The 19,612-nt window shown below is 40.9% G+C and overlaps 2 long non-coding RNA genes across 2 annotated transcripts; one reads left to right on the top strand and one right to left on the bottom strand.

Annotated features, from left to right (window-relative positions):
• Positions 1-936: 936 nt before the first annotated feature.
• Positions 937-3,347, top strand: LOC145447302 (uncharacterized). The gene is made up of 3 exons (XR_013917519.1): positions 937-1,657; positions 1,733-1,893; positions 3,027-3,347. It is a non-coding gene; the product is annotated as an uncharacterized LOC145447302 (long non-coding RNA).
• Positions 2,999-4,089, bottom strand: LOC145447301 (uncharacterized). The gene is made up of 2 exons (XR_013917518.1): positions 3,929-4,089; positions 2,999-3,523 (listed from the first exon to the last, which is right to left on the bottom strand). It is a non-coding gene; the product is annotated as an uncharacterized LOC145447301 (long non-coding RNA).
• Between the last annotated feature and the right edge of the window lie 15,523 nt (positions 4,090-19,612).

Raw genomic sequence — 19,612 nt, 5'->3', positions numbered from 1 at the left:
CCAAGTCTCAAGGTTCCGAGTCACAAAGTCAATCTCGCTTTTATAGTTTTGACTCGAATCAAGTCGAGTCATTTTCAATTAAACACCGAGTCAAGTTCGAGTCCAAGTCAGCTAGTAGAATGTCGAATCCGAGTCATAGTGTTTATACTCGAGTCCAAGTCATTATGTTCACTGTTCAGTTTTCAGTTCATTTCGGTTCAACTCACTTTTTTCAACTCTGCTCGAGTGATATAGAATGGGTCTATTCACAATGTAGTAATTTTCCTCAGTCTCAACAGTTTCTGGCCCTATATTTTCAAGTATATAAGGACTGATAAACGAAATGCCTATAATGTGGTGACTTTACTATCAGTTCAGTTCGGTTTATTAGCAATTTTTTTCACGACTTTACTTCTACGTGAATACCACCGAGGACTACCTTGACCACGTTTGCTAGTCGGAGAAGAAATATTTGGCTAATGAATCTGACAGCGAGGTTTCGAGGGTGTAGACCAGTCACTCTTCACCTTTTTTCTTACAGAGCCCCTTTTCAAAGACTTCCTAGGTCTGACGCCACCCCACATTTAAGAACTGTGTGGTAAAAAAACAATGGGTCAGAGAGGTCGAAGTCCTGTCGATTTTTTCGGGTTGGGATATTAGTATTGGAAATATTTCACGCTCATTAAATCAAGGTTGTTATAACAACCATCGGGTACGGGCTCATATACCATCTGGTATGACCCTACATACATCTATAACCTCACAACCCTACAATTTGCATTGTACATATAGCTACGACACAGGCTGCATTACGAAAGCTTTAAAGTGGCATACAAGTACGTATAAGTAGGCTACGTATAAGTACTTTTTTATCATCACCAAATGTATTAACAGGAACAATCAAATGCTGTAATATTTCCATATAATCGATATCTCCCGTCGCTTTGCAAACAATAGACACTTACGTGACCTTTGACACGAACCAATCAGGTTGCAGCAGAATGTAAACAAAGAACAAGGCCGGGCAAGCTTACTATGAGCTCTTATGGGAAATGGTTGAAAAATGATGGTTTTAAGCAAATTTACGTTGAATTGGCGATGACTGGCCTTAATAAATAGTAATAGCGTAGAGCTAGTATGTAGTTGCAGCTTTTAGTCTAGGATGAACATGAATGGTGGTAAGTACGCATCAGCGTGCTGTGTCCAAATGCATGGTTTTTTGACAACTTTTCGGATTAAGCGATGATTGTTGTATACTATACTATAGGATTGTTGTAATGCATATTTTGACGATTTCATAGCCTGCCGGTCTCGAGCGAAATTTTCAAGCATATCTCATGGTCAGAAATATATGCTATAAAATACAGCTGCTGCCACACATCACAATTTTGGTGTATTGATTATGAAACTTGAAAGCTATGGAGATTCTATCGAATTTCTGGATTTGAGTGGAACAGCATCTACTTCTAACTCCGCGGGGAAAGCTACGAAATATTTCATGGAGCGCTACGTACACGACTTAGGGACAAAGATTGAGGAGACAATCCACTCTTTGTGGAAGCAATATTCTAGTGAACAGCCAATGTTATCGCAACTTGCGGAAAAGTGAGATATACTCAATGGAAATACACATTCTCAGAAAATCCATTATTGATTCGTCTTGCACTTGTAAGACAGGGTAAGTAAAGCAAAAGACATTTTTTTCAGAGATTCCTGCAATAGATGTTGTGACCATGATTTATTTTCACATTAGGTTCTGATATATGCTCTCATGCATATATGCATTGATTAGAACAATCCAGGACCTGAAGCTACAAGGACTACATTGTGATTTGCATCAGCCTTAGTGAGCTCGATCGTGATTGACAATCAATTTCTCGACCGTACTCGCAACCGATCAACTCCTGCCTCAAGGTAGATTTTGATGTATCTGGTGTCTTCAGTTTTATAACATTCCACCAAACACAAATAATCCTAGTACATTTTCACCTGGAGAATTGTTCATTCAACAAATTGGGCCTCTAAATGAGCTTCAATGCACACCACTGGAGTATAGTATGAATAGACATGCACTGTTGGTACACATTGACCATGGCACCACACAATTACGATCCGTAGCATGCTATTAGGCATTACGGTATTAACAATGGAACTGAATTTCCACAATTGCCGAATATGTTGCGTCGTTCATTTTTAATTTTCAATCTCGAATTAGAGTAAGCAATTAGTCCATATTTGGTTATAGTTGATACGTAACGCTGCATCCGATCAGCTGTTCAATATGAATATGTTGTCTCGCCATCTTTCTTGTTGTGGAACAGTCTGGCTCAGGCATTTAACGGTGTGCCAAATCATGTGCAGGAATATTTAAATCTAGATTCAATTTCTTGATTTCAGACTCAATGTTGAATCCCTTTTCTGCCATGATAGCATCTCCTGGTTCACCATAGCTGAACTCCATCATTGTCTCACATTTCTTGTCGAATCCACATATTTCACTAATATTTCCATCTGAAATGGTCCCTGTGAACAGTTCCTGCACAAAAGTAAGTGCACCACAATCCATCAATCCTTTCAAAGTTGTATGTGATTTATTGACAGTCAATAATCATTCTAGTTTTGAGAAATCATGAATGAATGCAAATGGTGCCTTTTTAAGAACCACATATCTACATGGCCAAATCGAAATCTAATGAAGCAGTTATATACGGTTGACCCAATGGTTTAATACTATGCTTACAGCTATACTATAAATTTGACGTCAGTAGGATAAGTCGGCCAATTCAGAAAGAATTTAATGTAGTCTAGCATAAAATTTCAGCTTCTCCGCATCCTTTGACATTATGATGCTCCTCTGAGAACTAAACTTCACTAGCAATAATTGTCCGTCAATTTGTAATTTTCCTGGACGGGTTTCCTGTTTTGTGCTTCTACTTCTTCCAGAAATTTGATTTTCTTGTGTTTTATCCATCAAATTCCTCTTTCTGCAGCTTCATATAAGATATCCATCAAGCCTGCACAAAATATATAATATGTTTATTTTACAGAACAACACTGCTGTGCAGGCACCTATCAAGGCGTACTCGTCCGACTCATGCAACGTATCAGTGCTACCAATTTCAACTATTCATCTCATTATTGATTATATTGCTCTCACCAGTTTCAATCCAAATCACACCATCAAGCAACAAAACTGGAGTGGAATAAAACGAGACACACTCCAAGTCGATTGTGGCATCAAGTGTGACTGCATTTCAGATTGGACTCATTTTGAAACACAGAATTGTTTCATCTAAATTATGTCACGATTCCATATATTTGGTGCAATAATAGATATGTCATTTTATTAATAAAATGAGAATTCAGATGACTACAAGGAAGTCCACATGCCTTTATCCAGATTTTACATTCTTCCATGCATGTTATTGGCTCTGGGAAAGGTACAAGCGCACACCAGGAACGGTCTGAGTAGCCATCTCCAAGTTACACAGGCTATTAGCGCAGTGGTTATCCGGCATTTGTCCTGATTGATTCAAGCCATGAGCTAGAACAAAAAATGACGATTACAGCTGGGAACTGATCATGTTGCCTAACATATATCATATTAATATGATCATTGAATATGCAGAGAAGTGTCCAGTGTAACAGTAATTTGCTAGATAATGATGCAGACTGTAGACTGTACTATACGATTTCATAAATAGAACGCTTATAACGCCAAGCCCAGATACTGAATACCCCACATATCCTGACTCAAGATTAATCCAATACATACGGCAATCCCATTGTGTACGACTAAGGACTAAGGATAATACAGCAATAGTTGCTTCATCCGAAAAGTTGTCAGAAATCCATTCATTTTGACATACCATGCTGATGAGTGCTTCCCACCATTCATGTTTATTGTAGGTTAGAACACTGCAAATACATACTAGCTCTACGTTATTACCATTCACCAAAGCCAGCTATTCCCAATTAAATGTAATTTTGCGAAAAACCTTCATTTTTCAACCCTTTTCCATAAACGCTCATAGTGAGATTGCCCGGCCTTGTTCTTTGTTTACATCCTGCTGCAACCTGATTGGTCCGTGTCAAAGGTCACGTAAGTGTCTATTCCGACGACGGCTGGCAGGGGAATATAAGCTCATTCCTTAGCGATCTAGGATAGCCGTTACAATGTATTCTGAAGGCGGCAGATTACTGCTAAATTGAAATTGACCAGAGTGTACCGGATTCTTTACTTTCTACATATATTACCGCAAAACAAGCTGTGTGCCGATCAGAGTGGGATCAATTGTAATTTGTAATTGAGCTGAATGTAATTAACTACATTTTTTCATGTAATTGTAATTGTAATTTTAATTGAAGCATTTCTATTTTGTGTAATTGTAATTGTAATTGTTATTTGATCAAAATTTTGCTCAATTACAATCTCAATTACATTTTCATGGAAACATGACAATCACAACATAAAATAATCATTTAATCAATCATTTATTCGTCGCACCAGTGAAAATCCGGTACGAACCAGGATGACGACGAGGGGCCTTATGGCCTTAGTAAACAGTCACCACATGTGATAATTGGCTTATTTACATCGGTGTTCTATGCGTGCTGCGTTATAACTAGATAATTCAGTCACGCTATAAACTGTTTCCCATACTTCAGTAGCAACGGAAAACTTTGTGAATTGCAATAGGCTAAACCAGTGGTTCTCAAACTGGGGGCGTGCCCCCTTGGGTGGCGTGAAAGCATCTGGACGTGGCGCGACGCTCCAGTGAACTGAAATCTTTTCCGCGCTTGGCCCGATTCACCTCCGTTTTGTGGTTATTGTTCGGTGTATAGTCTGAATTTTGTATTGGAGAATTCTCTCATCAACAGTCATAACCTTCCATACCATCAAACTATATGTAAGAATTGCTAACTTTCTGGTTTATTGTGTGCTATGACGATAAGAGAGGGGGTACGAAATATTCACTGTCATAAAGGGCAGGGCTTCGGAGCAGCCGTAAATTTAAACTGCTCCAGTTCCGGCTCCGGAGCTCTCTTCTATCATACATTAGCTCCGGCTCCAGCTCCGGAGCCGCATTAATACCACTGCTCCGGCTCCAGCTCCGGCTCCGGCTCTGAAATTATCGAATGGGCCTATCTATATCAGGGGTGGCCAACCCACAGGCCACATGTGGCCCGCGAGAGATTTTGCGTGACCCGCGAGGTAATTTCCTATTATATCATCGAAAATGAATTGCTCAGATTGTGAACTTGCAATGCCAACCAAAAATTACAATTCTTGCTGCGACACTTGGGATGTTGATGACTAAAATATCAGTTCCGACGCATTGGCAGATCCAGGATCCAGTCACATTTTCAGTAAATCGTCGTACAGTACAATAAACTAAAATAGTAGCGACATTTTTTTTCTTCACGCTTCGCGTGTTAAATTGTCACACGATCTCTTGCTTGGTAGCCTACCCCCTACTGACAATGAAAAAAACGCCCAATTTACCCGATTGAGTCTAACTGTATTCGCAATTACGCGAGAAAGTCTTTTCGCGTTTGCGCTCGAATAAAGATCGTCGACGGTGAAATGTAGGCACAACATTATCGTCGCATATTATCGGAGACCTTCGATATCGATGTGACCAGACGCCGAATAGTCGTGTCCTTGCCAACTGAGCCTAGCGGGCGGTATACAATAGACCCGCAATACTCAAGTAATAATATTACTGACCTAGTTTATTTATAAACTTGGAAAATTTTATCCGCTTGGCGCGGCTAGTCGACCGCACACTCGTTCGTCAATTACATGTGACCCTTTAGCCGAAAAGGTTGGCCATTCCTGGTCTTTATAGATTACTAATCTACCCATAGGTTAGTTATCTATAGTAATCTAGAGTCTGTCAGCCGTCAGTAACATCCGATGTAGCAACGAAGACATATAGGTGCCGCCGTGCCGGCTTGTGACGTCATACTGGATACTTGTCAATTGTCGACAACATCATAGTTGCACTAGAACGCACTTTACTCTACGCCATTGCTGTGCACAGCATTAAAATTCAGGTCTGCTGTTCAATTATGATAAATCAGCAGATGTGGTATAGTTGCATGTATATATAATGGCATCTTAATCGGAGCCGGAGCTACTCCTCAAATAACGGGCTCCGGCTCCGGCTCCGGCTGAATTTTATGTAGAGCTCCGGCTCCAGCTCCGGTGAAAATGCACGGCTCCGGGGCTCCGGCTCCGAGCTCCGGCTCCGGCTCCAAAGCCCTGATAAAGGGGGCGTGCATGTCTAAAAAAGTTAGAGAACCAGTGGGCTAAACTAAATCCCAATATTTCAAAAATGCATGAACAGCAAATAAACTCTTCTAAAACCGGTACTGAACCATGCATTTCCTACACCACGGTCAAAGTTTTTTTAAATCTCTGACCAGTACCGAGGCTTTTTGCAACAATAGCAAAAGAAATTCAAGTTTCCAACTAAGGCTTCATCAAAAACTTGATCACGCATTTGTAGAGATGTTATCCCAATTTTACCTCCAATCTTGGCCAAATTTACTGGGGCCAGAAACTTTTCGCACCCTATGTTCATCAAATGCAATCTAATAGTTTCCGAGCAAGTGAAAATGTAAACGCGAACCAAAATATTGTAATTCTTAGTTATCAGGAGGTTCTTTCCTTTTGCATTTATTCAATTTTACGCATCTTATCGGTATCATCCTTATCGCTGACGCCTTACCAATCACATTTCATTATCCTGACTCAGCTCTGAGTAGCCTAATCGTTTGACTACATTTCATTGACTGTCCTGTAGCCTATTTGCTGTTAGTCGCCCAAACCTTTGGTTCTTAACAGTAGCTTGAAACATTTTTCTGTGCTTGTAGTTTCAATACTCATGATTAGGAGTAGTTCGAATACGTTCGAGTTTTGTTTTAATTAAAGGGTATTCTACATATCAGGAATGAAACATTTATAGCTTGATATTGTTGCTAATTATGTCGCTACGGTTGTCAAAAACACCTCTTTACTGAAACAATTACCTGTTTAAAAGTAATTGTATTTGTAATTGTAATTTGATATTTTCGCATTGAGTAATTGTAATTGTAATTGTAATTGATCCAACTCTGATGACGACAGCAGTCAACGCACCAATTGGCCGGATTTGTTTCTTCTCAATTGTTGTGCCACGGCACACTAGTTGGCAAATTGGACTGCTCTGGGTAACCGCGAGAAAATTGGGTAGACAAGGTTGACGTATAGCATAAATTCGGAGTACGGCATAATCGACGGTTCTATTATTATTCCGCTCAAGACACAAAATGTACAATGCGATTAAGTTCAACTAACCTTGCCAAGCACCACCGTACCCTTACAACATGTAAATAGATCGCTTTATTAATTCTGTCACTAAAATTTGAAATAGTTTCCCATTTCACAAGAGCCCAGGCGAGTTCGCCGAAAACTACATTTTCACTGGGTCCCCTTTCTCAGGCTATTGATTTTGTCAAAGTCGCCGAGAGCGAGTTTTTCTGCAATGCCTTGGGTCAAGTTTGCAGACCTAGGGAGTTTGCGGTGTGTTATTTGACTTGTTCTACGGGGAGGGGTTATCGCTATGCTGTTTGGCTTTTTTGGGGGAAATTAACCCTGCAATGCGTAATTTTCTTACTGTGTGCCGGGAAACATGGTAGTATTTGCCGGTTTCGCCAGACCGAGATCGTGCGTTAAATGGCAAAATAACAAATTTGACAGCTCTGCAGGAACTAGGTTATACAACGGAACCTTTCGAGTATCTCATTATAGATAACTAACCTACGGATAGGTGCGCATCAGGTGATTCACGGTCGAGTGATGCTACAGTCGCAGATTTGTCGTCGCTTCATAGCATGAAACTATAGAATGTAAACATTCTATAATGAAACGGCAACGTAATTGCTAATCCGAGACGGACGACCCGACGACCCGAGCCGAGCCGACGACCTGACGACCCGAGCGCTCAAATTTAATAAAGTTGATCTTATTTTAAAGCTACAGTCGAGCTGATTCTGATAATATGCATCAAAATCTGATCAAGGCAATGGAACCACCCCGAAATAGCCTTCAAAGTCTGAAAATCGGCATTGTTCTAAACCAGTGGTCCCCAACGTGGGCGATAAAATGGACAAAGGGGGCGATGACGCGTTAAAAAGGTTAACTTTTTTTTTATACAACCCACGGAAATCTGGTTGCAAAAAGTGTCAAATTCGACACCGATCCGAAAAGTTGACTTTTTTAGTCAACCCGCCGGTGATTACAGTTGGTATGTCCATTTTTCGGTACACAAAATCTGGGGGGCGATGATCGGTGTTGAGCTTGAAAAGGGAGTGATGGGTCGAAAAAGGTTGGGAACCACTGTTCTAAATAATCGCAACGACGCAGCACAATGACCATATATCAATAATCTCATACCCTACAGTTCAACAAAAATTATAAATGCCACTTTTTGCTGCAACTTTTGTTAAAATTAAATGCCACCTTTTCGAGATTTTAATGCAACAAAAACTTGCCCTCGTGATAACTAAACAAAAGATCATCACCTTGGCAATTGGGCAGTGATGTTGAGGTCTGGCCGAAGGTGTTGACCATTTTTCTAGTGCCCACCATCAGAACCTCGGGCCAAACAATGACATGGCGTAAATGATTCTCATTTCATTTTTTAATCATCATCCTACCATAACTCTTGCACTCAGAGTGGCCTACTCATTGTTATTTAACGTTTGTTTGTGGTTTTCATGGTCTTTGGCGACTATTATGGACATTCACACCAGACCAATTTTCTTTATTCTTATTCCGTAGCTGCCGACTGGTAGCACGGCCCACTTTTAGGCTTTTTATAAGACACCGCTTACACGAATGGTATGGCGAGGAGGAGCCTAGATAAACCTCCAACACTTAGGTAGGAATTCTGGAGTAGAGCTCGGTTGGACTCGAACTCACAACCCATTGGTGTTGTGGCTGTGGATTATACCACTACGCTATCTCGCCACTCATTTAACGTCCGTGGCATTTGGACATAATGTGGTCATTTTATACCTGACTAATATTGCTTATTTGGATTTCTGATACGCTAATTTATAGCACGACACACTTTCGTTCCTGACTTCGTGTAGAACACAATAGTTACGCAGATCGGAGGGCGCGGAGGACATTTTAGTTTAATTGAAAAAAGAGGATAAATACTCTTAAAAGAGGACATATGGTATCCCGGGCCGTAACAGCATTTCGTCAGCCCCCCCAAAAACTTTGGTCTTGGGCCCCCCATAGGGTTATATGCCGAACTTCTGGGGGGTTCGTCCCCCAGACCCCCCCCCGGCGATACCCTGTTTACCACTATTTCTCATATTGTTGGGAGTTTGTTTAGTGAATCAGCTTTTGTCGCCTAAGCGCGCGAAGCGCGGAAAATTTCTAGAATTCATGATTGAATCGGTCAGTATGATCGGAAATTGCATATATATTGTTATCAATTTTTATCTTCTCTCAGCTCACGTAATCTGATTTACCGGTAGAGCTGAGTGAGGTGTGTTTGAAAAGGTATAGGACGACTCAATATTAATTAAACATCTTCGGGCGTACCCATTGGCAGGAACGAAACAGTACCTCGTCAGGCCCCCAAAAACGTGGGTCTTGGGCTCCCATAGGGTGTAAAACGACCCCCCCTATCACGTTGTTCGCGTTTGTCACGAAATCATCTGTACTGTATTGTGAGGCAGCGCGAAGCGCGAAAATTTTCGATAATTTATGATAAAATCGGTCAATCAGATCGGCGATTGCATATATATTATGCTATCAATTTATTGTCCTCTCTACTCGCGTAATTAGATTCACTGGTAGAGCCGAGTGAAGTGTTTTGAAACGGGAGGGCCCGTAAATAATAATTAAACATCTTCGGCGGGCGGACCTGTTGATATGACTTCGTTATATAATGTTATTTCGTGACTTCCAGTCTGCTATAACAAAAAATATAGAATCGCCCAAACGTGAGCTCCTAAATTAAGAGACGCACACGATTTCAAATTAGTATTTCTTCACTGGCATAAAATTTTTGCAAGCGGGATGGTATTTGTCTTGTGAGGTTCAGATTGCAAAGACAGCAATATTCGGCGCCAGTCATTTAGGCGCCTCTGGACAATTAGGCCTATATGTTATTTTGTATATATAACGAAGTCTTCGGTCAGCATAAGGGCATAGACCTTTTCGGCCTAGGTTTTCTCGCTGCCGATCGTTCTGGCACACTTCTTGGAGTCGCATGTTATATGGCCCAAAACTTGATTGTATGTCTTGGTGGGTCGTGGCGCGGTAATGGCCCAATACCCAATAAAAAAGACAAATGGCTACATCAGTTCGCGCGCAGCGCGAAAAAAATTTCAAAAAATTGCATAAATTTTCAAAAAATACTCTATGATTTATGCTAATTCACGAAATAATTTTTGGCCCCCTTCGAGCTCGGACCCCCCCAATTGGGGGGTTTGGGGTGCGGCAGTCACGGTGCTGATGGTATCCCTAGCCAACGTCATGTTTTACCAAGTGGACAATGAACGAAAAGGGTCGAAAATCCTGTCGTAGACTCTTTCGTGAATATGATTGCGACTCACAAGAAAAATTTGTACTTGACCCATTACATTAGGGTTACGATATCTTGAGATAAGGAAAAGAGGACACAAAATTTATATTATCGGGCGATAAAACGGGTAATTTTATAATCTTTGAAGTAAATACTGTTGTGTTTGCTAAAAGAAGGTCAATTCCCAAGTTGACTCTCAAAAGACCCGCTCGAATGTCCAGATTCAACAGGTTTCGCGTCATTTATGCCGTTTTTAATTGTGCCTCTGCAATCGCCTGGCTGTCAAAGCTAGAATGGCCACTGGCCAGATGGCGAGGAGCGGCCTAGATAGCCTGCGTGTAAAGATGACTAGTGTGATAACAAACAGATCGCAAACACAATCAGCTAGCCTTGTAGGTTTCATATATTGCGAATCCTATTCAAAGGAAATCTGCATCCCCAATCACGAATATAACCCTCAGTTTCCACAGTCTGAATGATGTTTTCAATCATTTAAGTTCGATGTTAGTGAGTGATATATTCACTTTTATTGATCCAGTGTCCATTTGAAACTTGTGAAAAAATATTGGACGAGCAAAGGACATTAGAGAATACAAAATCTGCGAATAAAATTGTTTTTTTCCTTCCATCGTTATCGTTGAATAATCTGCATTAAATAACTGAATATTTCACTACAGAAAAAATTAAAATCTGTATCGTAGAATTGCAACGGCCAACAGGGTGCAGAGAAAACGCTCTCGCCTACCCACTTTCCCTTGCTTCTGTTGTTATTCACATTTTTGTGTATCTTTATCAGGCAATTTACGTGTGTATATGTATATATATATGTGTGTGTGTGTGTGTGCGCGCGGGGGGTGATGTGGGGTCAGTACCAAACCAGCCATGAACCTCATCGCTCGTCACTGAACCAAACGAAACCTAAAAGTCAAACGCTTTTCTTACGCGCGCCACTGTCAAGCGAGCATATACAAACGATCCTGACGCTAGCAAGCCAACCGATAAGGAATCGCTGATCGCCGCAAAGCGCTGCTGGTACACAATAGAATGAATATTACTAATAGTAGCTTCACTAGGGAGTAGGGACTTACATTCGTTGGATTTATATTTATCTAACAGAGGCCTATATTCTTTCCTTTCTTAATGACGCTGTCTATCGCGCGCTTTGTGTGACAAAACTATTATCCTGATGTCCGCTGTAGACCTCCGTCTTCCAATACACCTGACCATGTTGTCATATGAGTCGACAAGACGACAACATTTACGTCTCGCAGGGGTGCCGCGAGAGAGTTCTCCGAAATCTTGAAATTATGTGCAAAACAATTCTATAGTCTATAGAAAATGATCAAGAAATCTTATTCTGTCTCTTGTGAAGTTTGTACAATTGACAAATCAAAGTTGCTCTCATGGCCGCAATCATTATCCTGTGCGAATTCGCTTTACCCGACATATCGCTTGCCTTGAAGGCTGAATTCAATTTTGCACGATACGTTGATTCATTGCAGAGAAGAGCTGGCGGCGTTGTGCGACAATGCAGTTTTTAAATCCTTATCGTCTTCCTAATCACCAGCGACAAATGAACTTACATATTCGAATTACAAACACAGCTATCCACATTACGATTGTTAGGTATCGTTCCGGCACTGCCGTTAAAATGTAGGCTCGTAGCGCAACGTTATGTTACAGGCGACTGATTCGAGAATTGAGATTAAGTTGATCAAATTATATCAGTTAACAAATTTCCTCGCCGCTGAGGTTATTATTCGAGTTTGTTGGTTTGTTGGAGCTATAATTGAACTGCGCGTTACTGCCAGTAGAACTATTGAGGTGTTGCTACTTGCTATCCCCATTGCATCCACGTATCCGCCTCTACGCCTTTGCTTTCGTTAGTGGCGATCGTGCTTGGCCTCTTCGATTCGCTGGTTAATTACATCGAAAATACGGTAGCGGCAGAGTTATGTTATTGCTAAACAAATATTATAAAATAGTATCTAAGCGCAGCCCGAAGTTTCAAATAGATCGCAGCAAGCCAGTTTTTTGGTAGCAGAGGTCGTAACTAAAATTGAAAACCTCACACGGAAGCGTGAAAAGTTATTCTTTCGGCTTGCACTAGAATTGTAAGAATAATGTTTGGGATTCAAAGCAGCGGAAAAATTGAAAACAATTCTAATGTCAAATGATACCATTTGAAGATATATTTGTGACATGTGTCCGCATATAATAGGGGATGAGCTTAATTTCTTCTTTGAAGCAGAGCAAAGTGTACTTGAGCGCGCCAAAAACTTTGTAGTACTTTGTCAGAGGCCACCTCTGTACGATGCAGCAACTAAGGCTAAGTGCCTGTGGTGATTTGTATTAGAAGTATAGCTGACCAAATATCTTGGGATTTCTGCTATACTGGAATACTCAACTCGAGAAGTCCTGTTGCTTTGTGGTGAAGTTCTTCGTAACAGATATACTCAATACAATCCGTTTATTCAAACGTTGCTGCAGTAGTTACGTATAGAGCAGGGGTGTCAAACTCAAATTGCTTCGCGGGCCGGATTCATGCCTTCAAACCACTCGCGGGCCAGACCAGTCAACTGATTCCATAATGTTACCTCGTGCTCTTGCTTTTTACTTGAATACTATAAAAGCATGTATACATGATACACGGATCATAGCGTTTTAAAAGGAGAAAGTCGCAAAATCTTTATTCGCGAACAATGGAAGTGGCAATAATACGGTGATTGTCCGGTTGAAGACAGTTAAGAACCGCGAAAACAGTGGCGTTTACAATGATATATAAGTTATTGGCATATTCTATGCTCCAATACGTTATTGGGATATTGTATGCTCCATTTGATTTAGTCGTAATCTTGCGTTAGCCCTGCATAGCATATGCGTTATGAGTAGGGCAATTTTTTTTTGACATTTCAAAAAAAGTCAAAATTAGGTCAAAATTGTAGCGTTAGGTCAAAATTTGTCAAAATTGTTTACAAAGTCAAACCTTTTTTGACCTCTGCATTTCGTTTGTATCGTAGATTTTGCGCTGTCGGTGAACTTATCATTTGATATTTTACAGCTTGTAGCCTACTTTATAGGCCTACCGTTGTAAACGGACCATCGTCTGCTCATTGTGAATCATAAATGGTCAAATGAAACAAATAGTGACATGGTTTTATGGTCAACGTACTGCAATATCCTAGCTGAAGCAAGACTGCTTGGACATTGCATGGTTCTTATATCAAGAAGCGCAAGCTGCAAAAAATGTGATATAGACAACATTGTCAGAATGAAGCAACACGGTTCGTCACCAGCAGTGTGCACACAACCAGCACCGTAACTGCCGCACCCCAAACCCCCCAAATGGGGGGGGCCCGAGCTCAAAGGGGGCCCAAAATTATTTCGTGAATTAGCATAAATAATAAAGTATTTTTTGAAAATTTATGCCAATTTTTCAAAATTTTTTCGCGCTGCGCGCGAATGCAAGAAGCCATTTATCTTTATTATTGGGTATTAGGCCATTACCGCGCTACGACGCACCAAGACCTACAATCAAGTTTTAGGCAATATAACATGCGACTACAATAAGTGTGCCAGAACGATCGGCAGCGAGAAAACCTTGGCCGAAAAGGTCTATGCCCTTATGCTGACCGAAGACTGCGTTCTATATATAAAATACACATAGGTTTAATTGTACATAGGCGCCTAAATGACTGACGCCGAATGTTCCTGTCTTTGCAATCTGAACCTCACAAGACAAATACCATCCCGCTGGGAAAAAATTTACGCCAGTGAAGAAATACCAATTTGAAATCGTGTGCGTCTCTTAGTTTAAAAGCTTACGTTTGGGCGATTCTATATGCTTTGATATAGCAGACTGGAAGTTACGAAATAACATCATGTAACGAAGTCATATCAACGGGTCCGCCCGCCAGAAGATGTTTAATTATTATTTGCGGGCCATCCCGTTTTCAAGACACTTCACTCAGCTCAACCGGTAAATCTAATTACGTGAGTAGAGAGGAAAATAAATTGATAGCATAATATATATGCAATCGCCGATCTGATTGACCGATTTTATCATAAATTATCGAAAATTTTCGCGCTTCGCGCTGGCTCATAATACAGTACAGATGATTTCGTGACAAACGCGAACAACGTGATGGGGGGGGGTCGTTTTATCACCCTATGGGAGCCCAAGACCCACGTTTTTGGGGGCCTGACGAGGTGCTGTTTCGTTCCTGCCAACGGGTATACGCTTGAAGATGTTTAATTATTAATGGAGTGGTCCTACCTTTTCAAACCGGCAAATGTGATTACGTGAGCAGAGAGCAGATAAAAATTGATAACAATATAGGCAATTCCCGATCATACGGACCGATTCAATCATGAATTGTAGAAATTTTTCCGCGCTTCGCGCGCTTAGGCGACAAAATCTGATTCACTCAACAAACTCCCAATAAATATGATAAATAGCGTTAAACAGTGTATCGCCGGAGGGGGGTCTGGGGGGCTTCGCCCCCCAGAAGTTAGGTCTATAACCCTATGGGGGGCCCAAGACCAAAGTTTGGGGGGGGGCTGACGAAGTGCTGTTACGGCCCTGCACACAACTTGAGTGTTGTCAGTCAACAAATGCTGCTGTTGAACGTTCTTTCTTCGTTCTTGGCAAGCTACGTAGTAAGGACAGACACTTTCTACCCGAGAATGTAGGAAAGGATCTTTCGTTGTACTACAACAAATTTTAATTATTTCCACCAGAATACGTAATGTAACTACTGGAATTCTTCATAGGGCCAGATTTCGTTAAAATACTAGTTTTTCATGTAAAAATCTGTCAGTTTTTGAGCCAAAAACGTTTTTTCAGGCCAATCTACTTTGTAAGGACAGACAGTTCCAACCAGAAATGAAGATAAGTAGTACAATTTTAACATTATATGCGAAAACACCTAATTTGCATACGTGAGGTCAAAATTTGGTCAAATTTCAGTTTTTTTAGGTCAAAAAAGGTCAAAATTTAGATTTTTTAGGTCAAAATCTTCCGTTTTTTAGGTCAAAAAAATTGCCCTAGTTATGAGGAATACAAGATATTTAATTGGAAACGCGGACGTTGGAATTTGGTTTATTATTGTTAAACCGCGAGTCTATTGGGTCGACAGCAGTGCGACCATAGATATCGAAATTATATATTTTCGCAATTAATATATTTTCAAAGTAAACTGCATATAACGGTTCCGCATTGGCGTTTTCGCTCCATATTTGTATAAAACTCTGCACTTTTGACCTTCTTGAGATTGAGATGTAAATTTCACCGACTTATTACTAGCGGCAACTAGAGTGGAACCACGGCGCCGTAGTCGGGTGGTTATAATCAGGGCTATGGAGCAGCTGAAATATTGCATTGCTCCAGCTCCGGCTCCGGAGCTTTCTTCTATCATACATTAGCTCCGGCTCCAGCTCCAGAGCTGCATTATTACAACTGCTCCGGCTCCAGTTCCGGATCCGGCTCTGAAAACTATCGAATGGGCCTGTCTGTATCAGGGTTGGCTAATCCGCGGGTTATATGTGGCCCGCGAGGTAATTTCCTAAATTTGTTATATTATCGAAAACGAATTGCTCAGATTGTGATCTTGCAGGGCCAACCAAAAATTTGATTAGTCTGGCCGCGACAATTGGGATGTTGGTGACTAAAATTCAGTTCCGACGCATTGGCAGATCCAGGGTCCAGTCACATTTCTAGTAAATCGTCGCACATTACTATAAATTAAAACAGAAGTAACATTTTTCTTCACGCTTCGCGTTTCTAACTGTCACACGATTTCTTGCTAGTCAGCCTATCCCCTCCAGAAAATGAAAAAACGCCTCCTAATTTACCCGATTGAGTTTAACTGTATTCGCACTTACGAGAGAAAGTCTTTTCGCGTTTGCGCTCGCAGAAAGATCGTCGACGAAATGTAGGCACAAAATGATTGTCGCATATTAGCGGAAACCTTCGATATCGATATCTCGAGATGCCGAATAGTCATGCCCTTGCAAACTGAGCCCAGCGGGTGGTATGCAGTAGACCCGCAACATACTGAAGTAATAATATTATTGACCTATAGTTCATTTATAAACTTTGAAAATTTTACGCGCTTGGCGCGGCTGATGGACCGCGCACTCGTTCGTCAATTGCAGGTTGCCATTTAGCCGAAAAGGTTGGCTCAGGCGTAATACATAGTGATCATTATTTTCGAACCGTACAATAGGCCAGCAAGGTTGTGCTGATGACAAAATTTCGGGTATATGCCGAATACTCACAATATTCACAGGCATACCTAGCATACCGAGGTTCGGCGCCCATGTATGAATGTTGAACATTGAACATATGACTGCTCTGCTGTTAAATCCCCATGAACATGGTTAGTCAGAAAAGGTAGCGCCAAAGAGGCAAAGATTCTTAATTTCGCGAAGGCCTGCTGTTGAATTATGTGAAATCAGCACACATGGTTGTTGTATAATAGCATCTTATGAAATACGTCGGAGCCGGAGCTACTGCCAAAATATCTGGCTCCAGCTCCGGCTCCGGCTCCGGCTAAATTTTATGTAGAGCTCCGGCTTCAGCTCCGGTGAAAATGCACGGCTCCTGGGCTCCGGCTCCTTGCTCCGGCTCCGGCTCCAAAGCCCTGGTTACAATAGGGCCTATGAACATGGAAGTATTTCCTTGCTGCAAAATATCTCATCATTTGTACCAAATACGATGGAAAAAATAGAAAATTTTCAATCTACTGAAAATTGCTTCGCGGGCCGGATGAAATCGTCTGGTGGGCCGTATGTTTGACACCCCTTGTATAGGGTCTCATAATCCTTAAACACGTCTTACAGACACTTATATACGAATCTCGAGTAATCACAACAAGAAGTAGTTCTCTTCTGCTAGATATAGTGAAGGAATATTAATGGGCGATTAATCACAGCGGGATAGCTGCAACGACTGTGGAGTGTGGTTGCTGTGTCTGGTAGTTTGCAGGTGCCCTAAGCGAAAAAGTGGTAAAACCACTTCGCTAGTGTGTCGCGACTATTTTTTTAATTTTCAAATGGTGCTGCAAGGTCAAAAAGGTTGAGAACTACCTGACTAACTCATTGCTCTACCCTGTGCCACAACTGGGCAAAGGTTGAAAGATAGATTGTAAATACACGGTTTTGTTTCCTATAGGATAAAATATCATTCAACGAATCAGCCTTATGAATAGGTCGCGTTGTTTTTATTCTTTAGGATGACTGGCAACAAATAGCCTACTCGGAAGCTGGGTTAAACAGAGAGTCTTCTTCAATAGTGACTATGGCTATAGCAGGTGCGGTGGCGTCCCTGTTACAGCTCACTAGGCCGTAATAGAAACGCCGCTGTCTTCCAAGTTTCAAGATCTCCCATTCCCCTTTCGCGATTATTACACTGGTTCACGCTATTTTTGCAGCAGATTGCGTTTGGGTTATTTTTGCCTAATTTAGGATCGCTGAAACAGAATCTGGCGTTATTTTGTTTCTCTAGCGTCAAGTTGTGAGATAATAAATATGTTAATTTTAATAAAGTTAAAAATAACTAATATATCATCTTCCAATGTAAAGGTTGTTTTAATCAAGACATAGCAATTCTTCGGTTCGTTTTTTTTATGTTGTATAATTATGCCACAAATCTGTAAATACTTTCGAAAAAACATGTATAGTATGAGCCTATGGACGATTTGCACTCGATATAATCGGCGTAGGCTTATCTATACGATATGGAATGGTTGGAACCCTCGAAAGAGTCGTCGGTTCAACAGTTATTGCAAGTAGATATGGATTATAGATCAATAGTACGGAATGATGCATATCGATGTAGATTTGGTTAAAGTTATTTTTGGTCCGTTTATGACAGGGGTCGGACGCCTCTTTCGTGAAAGGAGACATTTTACCCTATATTTTGACATGTCAATTTCAATCCACTGTGACGTTACAGTTCAAAGATTCGTGCCGTCATGGCTAAAAAACAAGCAAACAAAAAACATGTTTTAAACAAGTACCGGGTTTTAAGCATGTCTGTTCTAAATTGATTTTTGTTTTAAATGCAACCCTATAGTTGGGGTGCCTAATCAAATTAGTGGTGTGCGGTGAGCTTATCGGTTGGTGACGAGGCATCGACCCCTTTCGAGTCAGATTTATAAATACACTCTTTGCGAAATGAGTGCGTCTTTCCACCCCTGTACTACCCCTGATATACGCGTGTGAATATACATTATACACCCATGGCAAACGCAACAAGAACCTATCTCAGACTTAAAACGCGGTATAAATCGAGTACAACATTTGACCGCGATATAATTATGAGTTAGCTTCTGTTTTTGTGTACCACCCTTTCGGCCCTTTGGGTGCGAATACACACTCTTTTCGAAAAGAGTCACACTCATAATGGTACATGATCCAATTGGATAATTGTTTCTTATCGCGTTAGAACTTTTCACAAGCTGGCTACGTCCGAAGATTTTATATATATATCCACATTTGAAAGTAGGTGTGGATGAAAAATACATAGCAACTGAGTGGTTTTTGCTCTGTACTACATGTTTGGCGCGACAATTACACGAATCATACTGCATTGTCGGTTTGCGAAGTCGATAGAGCTTTGCATCATTTTCACTGCGCTGCGATTTGCGGATCATGAGCCAGCAATGAATGAGTTATGATTAAGGCAAGTTTTGGCAAGTTTTGCAACTGTTATTTCTACAGCTTCCTAGATACTCAGAATCTGTGTACTATGATGTTTTAAGCTGTTTGGATGAATTTTATAGTGCAGCTTTTTCCAACTTTTCTCTGTTTTTCATGCTAATTTTTATTTCAACTTTTATCAAATATTGCGTAAAAATGTAAAGGAGTGATTTAAAAACATGCTATAAACTATTTCTAGTATGGTTCTATTCTCTTTGATTTGCATGACAAAGAGCTATATATACTATGATGGGTTAGCTGCATCTGACTGTTATCTATGCCACAAGTCTGGCCGCAAGCAAGAAGTTCAACTACCTCTGTCAAGCACGACCGTG

The sequence above is a fragment of the Botryllus schlosseri genome, chromosome 9 (assembly GCF_051294905.1).
Source record: "Botryllus schlosseri isolate E-star chromosome 9, Bs_hap1, whole genome shotgun sequence".
In the NCBI taxonomy this organism is placed as follows: Eukaryota; Metazoa; Chordata; class Ascidiacea; order Stolidobranchia; family Styelidae; genus Botryllus; species Botryllus schlosseri.
The sequence above is the reverse complement of the archived record's forward strand: the minus strand, read 5'-3'. Positions and strand labels throughout refer to the sequence as shown.